Source organism: Cephus cinctus, unplaced genomic scaffold, assembly GCF_000341935.2.
Source record: "Cephus cinctus unplaced genomic scaffold, Ccin1 Ccin1_scaffold0168, whole genome shotgun sequence".
In the NCBI taxonomy this organism is placed as follows: Eukaryota; Metazoa; Arthropoda; class Insecta; order Hymenoptera; family Cephidae; genus Cephus; species Cephus cinctus.
Genome location: NW_014332892.1, coordinates 2,830,072 through 2,849,009, shown reverse-complemented (window position 1 = coordinate 2,849,009; position 18,938 = coordinate 2,830,072). Strand labels below are relative to the sequence as shown.

General features: G+C 39.3%; 1 protein-coding gene, 3 long non-coding RNA genes and 5 other non-coding genes across 19 annotated transcripts in view; 3 read left to right on the top strand and 6 right to left on the bottom strand.

The window, feature by feature from the left end:
- Nucleotides 1–7,901, bottom strand: part of LOC107264016 — a 20,328-nt gene extending 12,427 nt beyond the window's left edge. Inside the window, exons 1-6 of the long non-coding RNA XR_001536821.2 lie at nt 7,771–7,901; nt 7,107–7,501; nt 6,828–6,998; nt 4,026–4,212; nt 1,525–1,730; nt 1,189–1,437 (exon numbers count right to left, since the gene is read on the bottom strand). This is a non-coding gene — a long non-coding RNA (uncharacterized LOC107264016). The remainder of the gene's footprint in view (nt 1–1,188; nt 1,438–1,524; nt 1,731–4,025; nt 4,213–6,827; nt 6,999–7,106; nt 7,502–7,770) is intronic.
- LOC107264002 overlaps nt 1–18,938 on the top strand; it is a 51,647-nt gene that overhangs the window by 6,535 nt on the left and 26,174 nt on the right. For 3 of the 10 annotated variants that reach the window (XM_015731810.2, XM_015731809.2, XM_015731808.2), the window contains exon 1: nt 11,690–12,008. The exons of 1 other annotated variant lie outside the window; for it this stretch is intronic. The gene's annotated coding sequence lies outside the window, so the exon portion shown is untranslated. 6 more of the 10 variants (XM_015731811.2, XM_015731804.2, XM_015731805.2 and 3 more) reach the window with 5 other exon arrangements.
- On the top strand, nt 2,476–2,557 carry Trnas-gcu. Its single transcript has one exon. It is a non-coding gene; the product is annotated as a tRNA-Ser (tRNA).
- Trnad-guc lies at nt 3,056–3,127 on the bottom strand. The gene has a single exon. It is a non-coding gene; the product is annotated as a tRNA-Asp (tRNA).
- Trnad-guc lies at nt 4,483–4,554 on the bottom strand. Its single transcript has one exon. It is a non-coding gene; the product is annotated as a tRNA-Asp (tRNA).
- Nucleotides 4,767–4,839, top strand: Trnak-cuu. Its single transcript has one exon. It is a non-coding gene; the product is annotated as a tRNA-Lys (tRNA).
- Trnan-guu lies at nt 6,384–6,457 on the bottom strand. Its single transcript has one exon. It is a non-coding gene; the product is annotated as a tRNA-Asn (tRNA).
- LOC112493842 lies at nt 8,285–9,267 on the bottom strand. Of its 2 annotated transcripts, none has more exons than XR_003058721.1 (4): nt 9,127–9,267; nt 8,688–8,909; nt 8,473–8,620; nt 8,285–8,365 (listed from the first exon to the last, which is right to left on the bottom strand). It is a non-coding gene; the product is annotated as an uncharacterized LOC112493842 (long non-coding RNA). The 2 variants fall into 2 exon arrangements; XR_003058722.1 differs by having other exon boundaries at nt 8,692–8,909.
- LOC112493844 lies at nt 9,445–10,957 on the bottom strand. The gene is made up of 3 exons (XR_003058724.1): nt 10,835–10,957; nt 9,802–9,999; nt 9,445–9,748 (listed from the first exon to the last, which is right to left on the bottom strand). It is a non-coding gene; the product is annotated as an uncharacterized LOC112493844 (long non-coding RNA).

Below are 18,938 nucleotides of genomic sequence, written 5' to 3'. Positions count from 1 at the left end.
GTGAACTCGTATGTACACACTGTACATGTATAAAAAAAAAAAATACGTAACGCACGCGCGCACCTTACGTTCTTACCGATCGTTTCAGTAACTCAGAAGTTCGACGAATCGTGACAGGTACAAGCGCGCATTTAATTCAGTCTCGGTGAACTCGTATGTACACACTGTACATGTATATATATATATATATATATATGTAGCCTAACACGATATAACAAATATTTCACAAAGTCCAGAGACGTAAAAACTCGTCAACAAGTTCAAAGAATCTTTTTTACTCCTCTCCTTTATCTAAGATTCTCATATCCTCCTCTCTCTCGTTCATTCGACCTATTCCTACCTTGATAAATACACCTGGGAGTGGTTAGAGATTGAATTGAATTTACTAGAATAATCATTATCCCCCATTTCCCCTCCTGAGGTCTCTAGCTCAGTTCAGATCTCATCCTGATAAACTTTCACTCCATGGAAGGACGAACCGAGCATTGTTTTATTTGCTACGTAAACGAGTAACCAAGGCGCAATGTTGAGTGCCTAATGTATGTACGCAAGTGACTCTAAAGTAAATAATTATGAGACTGAATATACATTAAACGTGTATACTCTGGCAGTACAAAGATTTACAAAAGGTCGTACGTAATGTCTTCTGGCTTAGTTAGTTGTGACAATTTTTATAGCCTGACATTTATTACTTGTGAATCATTTTTCTTTGCCTCAATATTCTTTTTGCCATCTTACACTGCTCCGTTATTCGGTTTCGTGCAAGTTCTTGTATATAGAAAATGTGAGGTGCGTGGTTACGCCGGTACTGATAGAGTTTACACTAACGTAGTATACAGTGTCTCTGCTACTTATAACTATACGGCACGACCAGTGCAAGGGTACCTATATCGTAGGCAGGTGTGCCAGTTACACGGTACATGTGCATATGGTAATAATGTATGCACACGTAGGGTCTACGAAGATTCGTGAACGGGCTAACAAGTCATATCTAGGAGTATTTTCTTGCGCGTGGAACAGGATCGTCTTCGAGGCATCGCAGAGCCACGGGGTCAAGGAGGTTAGGAATTACCAGGGTGGATTTTTCATTGAAGTATAGGTATCTGACGCGATCACGAAATTCCCACGTAAATTCCGGCGCGGATATCCTCGAGAGTGGTAATTTTAACCGTCAGCGTATACGATTACCCAGAAGACGCCACGAGTATTGAGTCCTACATGGTTGAACGGTCTGCTGCACGTGGCGATACCTTCTTCATGTTTTTCTTGGTCTTTCCTCTTCGTCTTTATTACCATCCTCATCCGCTTCATCCTTTGGTCATGCCTATGTGCATCTTCGACGAGGGTTCAGCCTATTCTTATATTTTGCTTGATATTTTCTGCTGGACCTCTTGGCGTTAGGACGATGATCATCGTGGAAGAGTCGATACCCTGGTGCTGAAACGGGACATTTTTGTGTATTATAATTTTATACAAAAGACAAGGCCAATGGGACTGAATGTTAATTGTGAATTTTTCAAATACCTGTCATACTTTCAAGATCATTCTTTGATACTTTGATATGGAGAAACCATAGTGTTTCTCAAGTTCGGCTACTCTCGGATACACTCGGCTGTATTCGTACTTCGTGATAAGGATGTATTTACATGTACCAGAACCCAGCAACTTGACTACGTGTCAGGAAGGGATTGGCTAATTGGCGCGTCAACTGCAGTAAACTTCCATTATATCTGGAAACAAGAAAATGTTCGAACTCAAGTCGATTAATCGCTGGGTAATTATCTTGTCTGGAATTTGACAAGGATACAGAAGGTACGGCTGTACTTAATTGACCATAAGAAACAATATATCCTATAAAATAGACATAGATGCTAATTCAAAATTGAATTTCCTATAATTCAATGTTGATTGACTTCGACAGACCTTTTTTTTTCATGAGAAAAAATCTCAGTATTGTTTATAAGAGGCAAATTTTAGTATTCAATTCACAATTTGACTTTGCAGTGTGAATACTTTTTTGTCTACCTAAGCCATTAATATTACACAGTGTGGACTAGCGGTAAGAAAACGATTTGCACAGGGCGCCACGTAACAAGAATTTATGACCTTAATAATAACGGCAGCCAGTCGTCTGCCCCAGCACTAGGTAATCATTCATTCGATATGAATGGAGATGTTTTAATAGGATTTAATATGAACAGATGCTCCCTTGATAAAGCAGCACGGCCATATTGGTTGTGTCCAAATAAAAGGATATATCTTCTATTAAACTAGTGACTTATAAGAATCAAGTTGAATAACCGCAGATACAATAGTCATTGCGAATTTTTACATTCTACCACGAGCATGGTACGTTCGTTGATACATTGAAGTTCTAAGATATGTTAATAAATTCCATTTATGCAAGGAAGTGTCCCTTTTTGCCACTGCGAAAATGCGTATGGTCGCAGTATTAAAAAAGTAATGAAAAATCAAGACGAGGTGGCCGAGTGGTTAAGGCGTTGGACTGCTAATCCAATGTGCTCTGCACGCGTGGGTTCGAATCCCATCCTCGTCGAGTGAGATTTTTTTTTCTTTTTTTAAGTAAAATCGACTATCGTTACCTCTTGCGCGCTCCTACAATGAACATATCTCCGAGTCCGCCTATACCTGTAACCAACCTCTCGAGCGTTATCGCAGCTGCAATGATCAGCGTCGCAATTGATAACCAGCTGACGAGTGAATCAGCCAAACGCGTATAATTTACATACTTGGAAAATATTTAAAGACTCATACGCGCTAGCACGAGGACTTGACATTGAATAAAGTATCTTGAAGAATTCATAACGTTAACGCTAAGTTCAATTAAAATTTACAATAACGAATATTTAAAGTCTTGTAAAAAATTACTACTACTTGCGTCGCCTTGCAACGTCCTCGACGTCGCGACGCTTGGCGCCGTCCTGACGGCACCTTCAGGCGTGAATTCGAAAGCAGGGCAAGCATACCGACATTTCGCTGTTCTGCTTGGCTTTTCTGCGATATCCTTTTTACATGGTAAAAAGCAAAAATAATCCTCCCCGGCGGGGAATCGAACCCCGGTCTCCCGCGTGACAGGCGGGGATACTTACCACTATACTACCGAGGATTATATTTGGACTTTTTATAGATTTTCAGAAATTAGGTGGATTTTACTATAGTAACATTATCGAGGCATTATAATATTATCTAACAATAAAGTAATGTACAGTAGTATAATTGTTTACTATGAGAATACTTGAATGAGAAAATATCCCGCGCAAAGATCCGAGCACAATAAACTGTCCTATTTATATGGGATATAAAGAGAGTCGCATTGCGGACACGAACCCACACTGCTTACTATCTGAGAGCTGGCGCTATTCCAGGATTTAGTGAAATATTAGAGAACTAAAGAATTTTATACGTTAAACAATAAACCGTATCAGCGTGATAATACTGACGATTTTAAAGGCGGTTATCGAGCCTGTATATATCCTCGTGGATTTACATATTGTATGTATATTATAAATCATTTAACGAATGCTCGTTATTTATGTCGCTTTAAGAGTTGTCTTACGCTTGTAAACCTACTGTACACTCTTTGAGCGGCGGTATATTACACGATTGCATAACTTATGCGATGCACGAACCCGCTTCGGTTTTCGACAAGAAACTTTCGTAATAAAAGTTTCGGCTCTGCTCCCTCTATTTCTCTGCCACTCTGTAGACGGTTCGTAATCTTGTGGTTAAGAAAGTTCAGCGTTAAGATACAGCTACTACTTATTAAAGTTATTCTTTTCAATTTGCCTTTGGGCTTCGTTAAGCTTCTCTTGAGACTTCTGACATTAGCGGCGTCGTACTCCTTTTAATAACGATTTTCTTGTCAGTGGAAATATTTGTGGACAATTTTTCTTTGCGCAAATTCGACAAACATCTGTCAGCTTTACTATTCAATGTATTATTTAGTTTGGTTATTCACTTGTGAGGGACTTTGAAAGTGTCAAATTGAGATATGATTTTCATACCAGTTGCCGCTTTTTGATTAATAGTACAATGGAGCCCAGGTAGCAAAAATTTCCAATACTGAAAAGGTAGGGTGTTTCTACTTCGTTCTATGATTGGCTTTATTCTTCAAAAGAAAGACCAGAAGGCAGGGCAAATAATGTCAGGTAGAATATAATAGAGCGTAGAAATTCCCCAATGACTCCAATCCTGAAAGAAAAAAATATATTATTTCTGTATCAGTTCGTAATGACGTTTTAATCAACATTGAAGTGTAACTAATAACCCTATTCATTTATTTAATTTGCTACTTTCTCATATCTCTTTGATATCTAGTATATTTACTGCGCGCTACTCACTCCAAAAATTCATATTAGGTTTTGGTACGGCTAAGGGAAAGTCGCGATCGAGTATCGCGCGTTTTGAAATTGATCTTTCACATTACTTTGAGAACTTTGGGTATAAAAAGCAAAAATAATCCTCCCCGGCGGGGAATCGAACCCCGGTCTCCCGCGTGACAGGCGGGGATACTTACCACTATACTACCGAGGATTATATTTGAAATTTTCATAGATTTTCATGAATTGGAGTAACAGTGAATGTTTATTACAATAATTTCATATTGCGTAAGTACCATGTCAGAATGAATATTTCAATTCATACTAAGAAAAATATAGATGTCGTACCTACTTCTAAAGTGATTAGATGCATCTATTTTTAGCTACTACACTGTAGACAAACATGGATAGGCTGGATACACAGATGCCCGGCTAGCTCAGTCGGTAGAGCATGAGACTCTTAATCTCAGGGTCGTGGGTTCGAGCCCCACGTTGGGCGTTTAATTTTGACTTTGCTCATTGCACAATTCATTTTTTTTAAACATTAAGGTTGATTGTAAGGAATCGATGAGGAAAAATATTTAAAAATTAAACATTTTACTTTAAACAAAAGAATTAAGTACAGAGCACAGCATATATATTTTGATACTCGTTATAAGTTGTTAATACTCTGATAATGCAATTGGTAATAAGGTTAACTAATTTACTTCTGCATAAATTATTTAAATGCAAATATTCCTCTCAGGACTTTCTTGATACTATTTATATTAACCTTTTCTTAATTAATGCTATTTAATGATTCTAATTTCATGAAATTGATCTCATTAAATTCATTATTAATATAAAAATAAACAGTTTGTAATAAATATTAGAATGGAATATCTAAGTAGGTTGTGCCCTTTTGTATCCAATTCTTTCTTTATAATTATTCTCTTACTCGTTATAGACCTTCATTATAGTTTTTAATTATAAGAAATATATAACCTTTTTGTTATCCAAAAATATCTTCCTTCTCTTTAAAAGATCATACATAATTCCATGTTATTATAAGGTAACCTTTATAGCTGTCAATTTGGATCAATGGTAATAGAATCTATACCATACATTATGCATCTCTCTTTCAATTCACTTTCAATCGTGGCAGACCATATGGACTCACATATAATTTCATAGGCACAGATTGCATGTGCGACAACCAAATGTAACAAGGATCTAATTACCAATAATTGGATTAAAGAAACATAAATCATAAATTATATAAACTAACAAATCTAGCAACATGTATGACACACATGAATATAAATATAAAATAATATAAAGTAATACACACATAATTATAATCAAGAGACCCCAAGTGTGGTAAGCACTGCATAGTATAAAATTAACTTTGCCTTTCGCAAAGTCTCATCATTAGTGTGAAATATGTGTGATTATCATGCTTTCATTAAAAATAATATAGTACTTTGTACTGTACTACCTCAGTACAAAGAAACAAAATTTCAGTGCTTGTGTTAGTTGCACTTTATCGTTCTACAGTAGTTATTCAATCGAATATGCACAGTTCAATATTTATCTATTATATCTCCAATGTATTAGATATCCGAAAACTTCAATTAACAATATAGAATACTTTCTAAAAGTCACATGTTACTCTGACCACAGCATCATGTCCTCAAAGAAGAAATTAAGGGAATCCCCCGCATGCCTTAGTTCCCGCGCCCACAATATCACATGCGTACCAACTTCCCCCGGCAAATCAAAAACCCTAGCCACGTTACACGTAAATGAATTTGTCTAACCTAACATTTCCAATAAATTCCATTGATAATTTAGCTTAAACATACGTCAATCACAATATCCCATACAAGAAAGTCTTTAATTATAATCTGGCAGGACTATAACAGAACAATAAACCTTCTGTTTGTACCTGCCTTAACGCAGATGAACAATCAGGTGTTCAGATCTGAAGAGCCTGCTGGTACTTGACCTCAAACGTGATAAAGAATCAAAAAGGACAAAGACGAGTGTTAAGGTCAAAAGAAACGCCCCCGGGTGGGCTGGAACCACCAACCTTTCGGTTAACAGCCGAACGCGCTAACCCCTTGCGCCACGGAGGCTGCTTGTGACGTCATTTTTTAAATCCTTTTCCGCAAAATACAAATAAACAGGTAAAGAAAATAAATGACAAAACAAGATAAACTCAGAACAAAAGACAACAAGTAAATACTAGACATACTTATTACTTACAAGTTAAAAAAAAGAGGTAAAATGATAGCGAAAAACTAGAAGCCGCTTCGCAAGCTGCATAAAATCTCGTCACAAAGCTTTTCAAGCGAATAAGTCTTTCGCTTATACGACTATTCACTAAGCCAGATACAACATTACCGATTCACACAACAATTGAATGCCAAATGAATTCTACCCGGCAATCTGAGTACCGTCTGGTTCATACTAGATTGTCTAATGAAAACTGAGAATTGCCTTTACCTTTGCAGCGTGTCAATTACTTCGTCTCCTCGTTGCCAGGACAATAGACTATCCACTGACCTATCAATTGGTTTAGTACAAGTGTAATGTTTATGGTGTCACACTAAATATTCATAGTACGCCATAGCGAAGGATTACGTCCAGGAACAAACGGATCGTCTGAAGATGGTTCTGGAACACGAATCAAGTGAATGTGCTAACTTCACTATCTGAAATTAGCTCGTTCATTTAATATCTACGTTTAAACAAATTTTAGTCAGTATAATAGTTTCAACAGACCTGAATATATACAAGATCCCTTGGGATTTTATGTCCACAAATGCAACACTGGTTATAATAATGTTCACGAAAATGTATCCATCACTAAATCTGATAGTAATCGTACATTCTACTTGCAAGGAGTATAACTTTACCCCTATAGTATAATATAATAACATTGATTACTACTGCCTACTTCAAACCAGTCACCGTCATCCTCGGAAATCGTTTAACGACTTCTCTGTCAGTCCATTTACGGTTTACGATTTCACGGAGCGTTATAAAGTTTTACTTTATGATTTTGTATAGCTTCACTTCTTTCAGCAAGTATAAAACACCCACTTGTGTTTTTCCGTTGGTACTACTCTTTGATGCTATCATATACTTTTTTTTTATATATAAATTACATCACTTCCCTAAAAAGAACCGGTAGTTAGCGGACGATAGAAAGTAGTAGATGGCTTGGAAATAGAAATAATAAAAGGGGAAGACAATTTGAAGGGGTTGTTGAATTGGTGGTGAATACATTTAGATTTTATCCACTATCTGAATGGAGGGGGTAGTTTAGTATGCTAGTCACAGGATGTACCAACCTAGAGGGAGGAACCACTAGTGGAAAGTAGGAAGTAAGAAGAATGGCAGACAGGGGGTGGTAGAAGGATAAATAACTCCCACTATCCCTTACTATTTGTTATCACTGGAGCCACCGACGTACGTTAAATTCTTAGCGGTTCTTCTTTCGTATATTTTCTTTTCTTCATGAGCTTATCTTCAACAATTGACTACCTACCTTCTCTGATGAAATATGTTATGAGGCTTATACGTATTTTTCTTTTTTTTTTTTTTGTACACGTTATAAATATATACTTGATTATAGGTTGCCTTTAGAGGTGTATAAGGTTGGGTTAGAGATTCACTTTTAATTCCCTATAGGAAGTTTGTTTACTGTTACATATATAGATCAAATAAGTATACATACTCTCTAATACCCCCATGCAATCTTCTTATGCCAGACAAGACTTACAAGTTTCTATACTTGATCAACCGTACCTTGTACTTTCTCAAGAGTTTCACATGACTCTGCTATTGATGGCAAAAAGTGTCTTTTTTGACATCAAAGTCTTTGCTTCAAAGAGAAAAAATTATGAATAAATTCAAATTTTACTTGGAATGTAGAAATTTGCAGTAATTCACATTTACTCTGCTTCCAGTATTATATACGTGATCGCCGTCAAGATATATCCTAGCAGCCCATATATGACTCTTGCGTGTTCCATATTCTAGGAACGTTAGGCAGCCAATAAAATCAAAGACGTACGAGTAAAATATTTCACCGTGGAAGTGAAAGAACCATTTCTAAGCCAAGGGCCGTAAATAAATAGTTTACCTCTTCGTACCAAAGTACGTCTTCCATGTTCACGAGTTGTAGACGAAGTACGTGGGCACTCGTACGTTTCCACATATGCGTAACGATGCTCTGTGTATTTCAAATCATTAGGATTTCTACGAAGATCGCACACTCAGTGCCAGCGGTTCTAAAACACGTAAGTTCCTAGTTCGTTAGAAAGAAAAAGCACAAAAATAACCAACGAGTATTCGTACCTACATAAATACCCTGTCGTGAACAAGCAACAAGGGGTATTGTAACCCTTAGAATGTCCATAGAAATGTGCAATTTGCAAAAATGCACTGGATTTTAAAGTCAACGAACTATAGCAACATCAGTAAAAGACTCGATACGGCGTAAAAAAAGGTCATCTCCAAGTGCATCGCCATGCAACGTCATGCGTGAACTTTTCTGATGCACGTTAAGGGTGGCTTTCCCTAAAAAAAAAAGATGAACCACCCTCTTGAATACGCTCGGTTAAACGTCGTTGCTGATCATGCAAAACGCTTGCGGAAACGTAAACGTTGCATTGCTACACGTAAAGCGACGTGTACTTAACGAGCCATGAAACGAATCATATATTGTTCCATTTAGGGACGTAGCTTGAGTGTAGTACACATTTAAATGTATACACGTACATATGCGGATACTTACCGGACCATGGATAGGTGGCAAATTGACCGTGAAACACAACGTGGAGATTTTCTCCCATATGTGAAGATAAAGCGCCTGGTAATAATTCCGCGCGTTAACATGCATCATTGCCCTGGCGAGCAAAGTGCGAACTAATATAACGTCACTAAAAATAATGAGTGGTAAAGAACAGTAAAGCATCACATTTAAATCAGACTCTTTCAAGCATAGATAATCAATTGACATCAAATATATTACATTGATTATCGATTGATGGACGTGGAGAAACTTAAATAAATTTTACCTCAGTTTTTTGTATACTTGTTTAAATTCCTTATGTTGTTTATAATTTACTGGTCTATTTGGTACCGTCTAAAAGTTTCCTACTGTCCAGAATTCAATTTAACATTCTTTCCGGTTCACGTGTTTCGCTCCAGTTGGAAAAACCCTTAGCGGATACTTCCTCTTCCGGTTTTCCTTCAACTGCTGTATGCTGAAGCCTAGACGTTATGCTCCAATTCGTCTACCGGGGGGGCCCACGCATCGATATTATAAAATCTAGAGGGTTGTCCCACCGTGCTTATATGTTGTTAGGTTGGTACAAGATCACGTATGCTTGTACCCAATGGATGAGGACGTCTACCTAGGAAGACAGGATCATGAATATTGGGTTTATATAGTCAATTGAAATACTACCTCGTTAAAGTATTGTGGTGGATGGTTTTTACTACGACTTTTTTGCGACACGTTTTCGTTTGCCTGAACGAAGATATATTGATAATTTTTCTTCTTTCGCGTCACGTCATTTTTTTCACACTTCGTTTTCCAGTTTAAATTTCGCGCATGCTTTTCCGTTGGCATTGCGTAGATTCCTTGAAAGTCATATCGTTATACCTGCAAAAGTAACGGTCATTTTGATACCCTTTATATCATTTTCCAATAACGCCTTGTGTGCACCGGTGAAATAATGTTTGTAATGTCCTAGAAACTCTTTTTTTAATTGATGAAACGATAACAGTTTGATTTTCAACTCCGTTGAATTTGGATGCTGAAACGGTAGAATCGATTCGGTAGATGACTGCCAAACCAAATAGAAGAATACGTAAACGTCATAAAATTGATATTTATCCTGGCTCCCGTCCAGAGACGAAATATTGGCAGAGGATGGTAGCCCCGGAAACGTTTCAGCTATCTAATTACACATTCAACCGACTTTTTGTTCTTTTCTCTCAAAAAATATACTACACATTTACAATCGTAGATATACGCGAGAAATTCTTCTCCATAAAAAATATAGCCTCCGTTAACCATATGTGGGTCAGGATCGTTTAATTTTTATGCTGACAATCAAAGACGACGACGTTATACTTTTCGTTGGAGACGATAAACGACGAACTTTTACAGGTTACGTATAATGGTTACGTGGACACTGTAAAGACGTATCTTTACGATCAGAAATAGGAGCCATGCGTTCTGAGATATAAAAATATACACATACCAGTTCTGTTATCAAGTATAGCTTGAAATATCAGCACTTTTTAGAGCAAACATTAATTAACTTTGTTAATCCCAGAAGTCTCCCAAGTGTCCGCCGTTAGTAACGTATAATCCGTAGGACTAGGTTAGCTGTTCCATTGCATCACGACACTCGTCAGTACAATTAAATAAGTAATATTGCATTAAAAGGATCAAGCGAGAGAAACAATTGTTGTAATTACAATAATCCTACCTGTTTATCAACGTCAAAGACATTTTTGTCAAACGCTGTACATTCGCAATTGAGTCTACCGTACATTTCGAACCGCTTGTACCGCGTAAGTCAAATTAATGATATAAATCATTCATATTTCTTTATTCCCTTAATGTCGAAAACAAGAAAGTACGACAAATGAGAATCATTTAAAATGAAAGCCGTTCTCGACAGTGATTAATTTAGTGAATATTCCATTAAATTCCCCGGTTAGTTTCGAATAATTTAAACCAAAGTAACCTCAGTACATTTTTACATTGACTCGAGTAGTAATGGCGGACAAGCGTACACGTAACCAACAAGCGTAACCCAGAAGTACCATAAAATCGGAAGCCTTTTAACGTTCATATAAATACATAGATACACCGTTCCCCTAATGTCACCCCAGTAAGATAAGCCACCCTTAACAAACGAACTAGAGCCGCTCGTCTCCATATTAAACAGTTCCCAGCCTAAATTTGATAAAAGAAGTTCGGGCTAAAGTACTGCTTGACATAAATGCAACAATTCGGTTGCATATAAATCAATGTGTATTATTATAAAATTCCATGCAATATTCTCGTTAATAATGTTGTCTATTTTATTGCCGACTAAAGAATTGTGCGAAATATTGAAAATTCTTCAATTTCAAACTCAACGCGTACTGTATATACATATACTCAGTGTCTTCTTCCATATTATCTGTCTACATATATGTTGTCGCAAGATTAGAATACGCTGCAGCTTCCAGTATCTTCTTGGTATGTGGTATTGATAGGGTAGTGAGAGCTGTGGGGGGTAGTCACATCACCGATACGGCGCTGGCGTGGAAGTCCCACCCTACCTTGTCTCCGGCACTGCTCAGTTGCGTTCGAGCCATTGCGGCGAGTGGATCGGGCGCTGCGTCATATTCGTGATAAACTCAGTGAAGCGCGATTTTCACGTAGATTTCTGTGTTTGATCAATTACATTTATCGATGAATCAAAATCGTTATTGTTTAATCGCCGTGTTAACGCGAAGTAACGTGAATATTGAGTGCGCGAGGATCAATTAAATAATTTTATTGAAACAGTGACACTACTTATTGTACAAGTGAAAACAGCATTCGCAGTAACCTATTGCTGAATTTCTACGAGAAATTAGAAGGGGAATGAAGTTCGATGAAAATAGCCGGTATTTATACAGTTTAATATATCTTTATACTAACATTAAGTTCAATATATCAGACGTTAAGCAGGTGGGAGCAATGGGATCAGGTGTGACATAATGAAATGTTAATGACGAACTAATTAAAGGCAGCGTGAGGTAATTGAAGTTTGATTTTTATTTGGTAAACATTTATAGGTATACCATATATAATGTGCTTTGTTACGTTAATTCGAATTTGGAATTAATACGTAGACGTCAATTAGACGTAATTAATATGCTTTTCATTAGTCACTTTCCGTGTAACGAAAAGTTCCGTAATTTAGTCGCTAAAGTCAAGTGTGAGACTGTCTTGTTTAGCGAGTGAAACTTTGCCGTTACTTATTAAAGAATGAGAATCGTATTTCCTTGTTCCCATTGTATTCAACAATGGCAGACAAGCGCGATAATATACAGCCAAGTCGCCTTTTGACGTATTCACAGTGAGAAGTACGTGTGACTTAATTGCTAATACAATTTTAACACTGAACTTTCACGGAGCAGCAGAATTCACGTATAGAGAGTGCAGATGCGTCTGGCAGCCATTTGGCAATCGAAATAAAATCAACAAAAGGTCATTAAAGTTAAAATTCGTGCGCGGTTCTGCTGGATGACAATATTTTACTTGTCCAATGACCTCGGCCGCCACTCGGGACAAGCTAGTACGTATTTTCATGTATTGTACCGCACTTGTATATACAGCTGGGCGATCATGTACAATTTTATTACGGTACCTGTTAATTACAATTAAAATGATGATGCGCGAGTCACGGCAATCATCTGGGACAATAAATTTTCACTCTTTCGCTAACGACCACGCGAACTGCACCTTCTGCGAGAGTTTTCCCTTAATTTGCAAAATTAAAAAAAAATCAATATCACCAGCCGAGTAACAACGCGCAGTAATTACGTAATCCAGGCTTTGACGAGAAAATACTAAGTATTTCCCACGCCTCGTGCGCGAGTAACGATAATAAACAAAAAAAGGGGATGTTTGAAAAACAAGGGGGGCTAGTTTTGTCTTAACACGTCCATTGACTCTCAAATTATGGCATTGCAGTCTATCTGCACCGGAAGCACAGTCCTCCACCCTTCTCGAAGTTCAAGACGAAGGGATGTAGGAGAGACAGTGCCTCGATCCCATGCAGCATCCCAAGCCAAGCCCTTTACGAGAAAGTAGAAGGGCAAGGGTTGACAAGTGATTCTGCTGAGAGCGGCTGGAAAAAGATTGTTTACGTGGCATCGTTCAACCCTTTGGCTGCCGCCATAATGAATAAGACACAGGGGAGTGTCTGCCGTGACAGTAGACAAACCATGGAATGCACTTATGGGATTTTTATTATACTCGAAGATTGCTGTGCTGCACCCGTGCTGCGGAGCAGCATCCCCTTGGTGAAAAGAAGGGGCGGTACCTTGTCAGAAAAAGAATTACTGTGAGAATCTTACACCGCAGGCGATACGGGGGCGAAGCGTGCTGGCGTTTATTCAACGAAAATAAATCCCATGGCGTCACAACCTGGAGGTATAACCCTGGCCCAGGTCCCTGTGTGTCTGTTCTCCTTTGAAACGGTAGACAGGCAACACGCTTCTGAAATTGAAAGCACCGGCCAGACGTCGATTTGGTATACCTATAGGAGATTTCGGTAGTGCCCAGTGGCAGGCAAAGACTTAGCCGCCATTTGCTCAAAATAATAGCCATTCGGGGTAAGTTTGCATTATTCATGGAGAAAACGTAAATCATCCCCATGGAGATTCTTGTATGAATAAATGCCACATGGCAAACGCACGGGGTTTACTGTATAGCAGGTACCTCGTAAACGTGTCAATTACAAGTACGAGCAATTGAGTGAATGACGTTGGAAGTCTGGATGCACGGGGGTTGGTAGTGATGTAATGTATGTATATATATATATAGCTATAGGTTACTCGAAGGGTTGATGCAATTCGCTTAGGAGCCATAAAGATGCGCGTGGCCTCTGGGTGCCTTGGCCTCCTGGGTTGGGTAACTTTAGGCCTCGCAAGGGTTGGTTTGCTGTATGCCACGTATCTATATATATATATAGGGGTTGCTATTGACAGAGGGGGTCTTGGTAATTCTCATGCCACACTTTGCCAGGTTCTCTCTAGGCACGTCATGCTTTATAAAAGGGGTGGTGGTGGTGGTAAGACGGGCGGTATAGAAGGGAATGCACATTCCCTTAGCTTTGGCATTGCTCACCAGGGTAGAGAGGGGAACGAGAATGTGAGACACAGGGGTGGAAGCTAACCAGTGAACCCTAGGGGTGCCACCAGATGCCCCCCCCCCCCAAACTCTCTTCTGCTTTATAGTGCTGAGCTGTCGCGATTTAGTGTCCCATCCCTGGCTGAACGAAGCCACCCTATATGCAGGGGTTGGAGGGGGGGATGAAATTGGAGTGAGTGTAGCAGGGAGATTTGCTACTGGGCTTTTCTTTTATTTCATCCCCTTTGGATTACCGCTGTCCCATAGTCTTTGGGTGGCGACTGTAATTTGACCAAAAAATTCACAAAATCAAATCGCTCTGCAAGACCCGTGTGGACAGTAGTTGTTTAGACCGCCGCTTTATTCCGTGGCGCTCAAATCGCATGTATCGGTTCAGGATAATGCATTTTAGATGAGTCTCGATCTCAGTACGTCGCTTATGAATCGCAGCGGCACGTTTATCGCAAATTCAAATCTCGTTCCGGTTAATGGAAAGTGGCCTGCACCGAACTTTGTTGTATTTGATTATATATCAATTTCATTATGATACGTTGCTGGTGCAAACATCACGTTTCTCATTGGACAGCTTTGCGTCGCGTTGTGAGCCTGCGTGATCTAAATACGAGGCGAATAATCCGCACGTCCGTCTCCGGGAATTGCCACGAGGGGGCAGGTCGAGCGGTCGCGCTGTATTGCCTGGAATATCCAGGCCTTATAGGGAACGCGGGCTTTCATAATGCAAGACCGGGCTACCAGCATTCGGCTGAAGAGTTATTCAAGTCGAATGACCGAAGTCTGTATTGGAATTATTAACGTTGTGCAACTTTATGCGTATATATGACAGGAGTGTTGATCGATCAGTTAACTTGTCGGGCCATTATGTAATTATGACGATTATTATTGGTCACTCTTGGAAGATTGATCAAGGATCTCTCAAATAATTATACGCCATTAATCATCGATTCGATCGTGACGCCGATCCCGAGATGATGGAATGACGATGATCCGAGGATACCATGCGGGTTAATACTCGGTGACGAAACTATAAAGATTTTTTTATTATCATCGAATACGATCGATTGGGATCAATTTTCTGATCGCTCGTGATACCGGATCAATGAGTGTCCTGTTATCATTATTTTATAATCAATCATGGACCTTGCTATATGAATATGTCTTTTCGTCCGATTTCACGTACACCTGCTAACTGCAGTAAATTAACAATTATAATTCCAGTTGATTTTTAATTACCAAATATGAGGGGGTGGATTTTTGGTTCTAACGATATATTTTGTTTTTCATTATCATTGAGATTCGTTGTTTATCAACGTCCCCCTGGTCCATTGTAATGACACGGTTCCTGATTGTATAACGAAAATTTGTAATTACGTCCGTAGGATTCTCCGTTTGTTTCCTAGTAGAAAATATGGAAAGCCTTAAATTAGCTTGTCGCAAGGGGTGACTTGTAGAAATTAAGGGATCCATCTGTCTCTTCTCCATCTCACTTGGTCGTTTGCTCTGACGTAATTTACATGACGTCTACTGATTAATCTTTCATTTATATTCGTATGCAAAGTAACGTACAGCCGGATTCCTTCAGGCTTATCAAAACTGCAGGGGGGCCCAGTGTATATATATATAGGCGATCATCCCCTCCTAGCGAAGTAGCCACAAACCACCCCAATAGTCACTTTTGCCATAACAACCACGCGTGCCAATACTCCCCTAGGTCTGTGTCTATTTTTATGTGCAACCACCACGTGGTCGAGTTATGGCCATAAGAATTGGATGCTGCGCCCCCTTAATGTCCAAAATCAATTTTTTGCTTTTATTTTTGACAATCGTCAACTCCTTTTCAGTTTTGAACAAAAGTTGCAACTTTTACATAAAGCTATCAAGTGCACCGACGGCCAATTCTCCAATTTTTCCAAAAAAGTCAATAAACCCACTTATCCCAACACCTCTGGAACTGCATCAAGTTGACGTCATAAATATGCATCGAATCCTGGCAGGCACCACTGCACCACTGACAGCCAACACGGGCTTTATGGTTATAACGTGAATATATATATATATATATATATATATATATATATATCTTCCTTGAGCTTAACACGTGTAGCTATATACGTGATACGCGTGTAACGATTACTGAGCTTCCCACGTGTTTCGAGTAGCTATGTCGATTAGATGAATATTATCGAGTCACTTGTGACGTTCTTGACACGCTATCTGAAATTCCTTTTTTTTTTTTCATTAAATATATAAAACATGTACCGACCGTGGGACTGTGTCAGGCAATATCCAATATCAAAGTATTACAATTAAAATAATTATCATTGGTAATTGCTGCAGGAGAGAATTAGAGATTTTGAATTTTATTGATTTTTTTTAAATTTTGTTCGGATCGAATGAGACTCGATATCGAAGAGGTCGATTCCGAAAGTCTTTTAAGTGTTAACGATATTACCATACGGAACGAGGTGTCTTTTTTATTCTCCATAAATTTTCTATGGCTCAACTTGTAACACGTGACAGAGATACCGGCGCTGCATTCGCGTCACGTTTTTATTTTCGTGGCAGACGCGCGCGCCTTGCCACCTTGCCGTGCACACAGGATGCATCTATAATACGCCTCCTGTTGGATTCTATTTTTAGACAAGCAGAAGTCAACACAATACGGGGACAAACGAAGGGAAGTCTAGTAGACGGGGGATCGTAGACGTCGACGGCCCGTAATGGCCGCCGCTGGCTTCTGCCATGGCACCGGTAGTCCTGTTTTCAGTAGTAAAAGGACGCACCCTGTTGTCGAGCGTTAATACTCCCCTTGTCCTTCTTGCTTATCTTTTTTTTACCTTTTTCTTCGTTCACTTTGTCGCCGTCGCGCTCGCTCGGAAAAGTTACTCGCGGGTACGAAAATTCGACGCTCGGTCAGCTTTCTACGTTGATTCGTATTCCTGCGACGGTGGCGCCAAACGTCCGTTGCCGTTACTACCGTCTTTGTTTACAGTCTGCTCTAACCGGGTCAACCGTCGAACACGATAAAACTAATCTCTTAACGAATCCTTTTCTACCGGGCTTTAATATTTTATTTCTTCTTTAACCTCAATCAATCTTTCTCTTTGATGCTTCTTCATCTCAAAACAAACAGACTTTACGATGTACCGATCGTCCCCGTGAAATACGATCTTTGTACACGTACCTTGCATTGGCTTGTGTTTCCTTGCCGGGATTTCCAATCGATATACCCACAGCTTTTGAGGGATCCTGCTGGATTGAATGACACCCACTGACTTTCTCTACCACCAGGCCACTCATCCTCTTATGTCCTTTACCAACAGATCGGGGAACACCCGACTTTGTCGTATCTGATCCTGAACGCTACTTCCCAACCGTGCCCAAGGATCACTTTACGCTTGATGTCTCTTCCGCCTTCCTTTGACTTCGTTACTAATTAGGATCATTCGTCAGGGACAAGGTAGGACCTTGATTTTCATTAAATTTCCCGCACTTTGACGCATGAAAAATACGAGTGTCCTTGCGGACGGATAATTTCATATTTTTAATAAGGTTATGTATACGGTGTATACCTATACGTATTGGATATCGGCGATCCTTGGTCTTTAATCAACCACGAATTCAGTTCAGAGATGGTGCCCAGCGATCTGTAAATACAGCATCCAATTAGATACTGTCTATGGCGCTGGTATGAGAGCTTGCTAATAAATTTTTATAGGACCAAGTTTTTCACTGACGTCAAGGGGGTCCACGTGACACGTTCGTGCTTTGACGGGGAATGATTTTGAATTTTTTTTTTTTTTCAAGACAAGTATAGCAATGGCTCGGATTTTCTTCGAGGATCTTATCGGAGCCGGCACGATAAGGGTGAAATCTGAATAGGGTAGCTCTGATAAGGATTATCTCGTTGAAGGCGAATTCGAGTAGTACCCTTTTTATCTCAACACGACCAATCTTCGAACGGGACTTTATTTCAATGGTATTTGAGAATTCTGCGGGACAGGATTGGTCCAGATTCTAAAGAAAAAAAAATTGATCACTCTTTTTTTTCACCTTTAGGAACCCTCACTGTAAATCAGTACCTAACTGATCGTTTCTTTATCGCTTCTCCGTCTCACTCTATCCTATATATATATATATCCGAATCTCTCACGCATTGCGTATATATGTATTCCCGGATGCCTGCGAGATAAATTTTTGTCGTTGTGACGTATTTGGGGTCACTGCGTTAAAATCCAGACGAAGGTCACACGTGGATAGCTGCACGTGTTCGATACTCGCAAATGTGACCTGACCTCCGACATCGTCGCCCGTTGCTCCCACGCGAGGAAAAAAAGTTTTTTCGAAATTTTACGTGACACACGGTAAACGGTACGCTGTGCTATATCGTATTGTATATTTTTTTTTTTTTTTTTTAAGGTGAGAAGGAAAAGATGAAGAACACGTGCGCTTCGCGTTCACTCCCCCTTGCCGCCCTCCCCTACTCCCCTTTTGGAGATTGATGACGTTGCTAACCCTAGCTGGCTTTTTCCTATATATATCTATATATTCGGTCTGGTCGATCAATGGAGCATCCGAAGATTCGGAAAGTTTTTAACGTACCGTTGAGGGGATAGGAGTGGGTCCTTGGATTTTCATTCCCTTTTTGGTGGGGGAAAAAAAAAAAAAAAAAAAAAAAA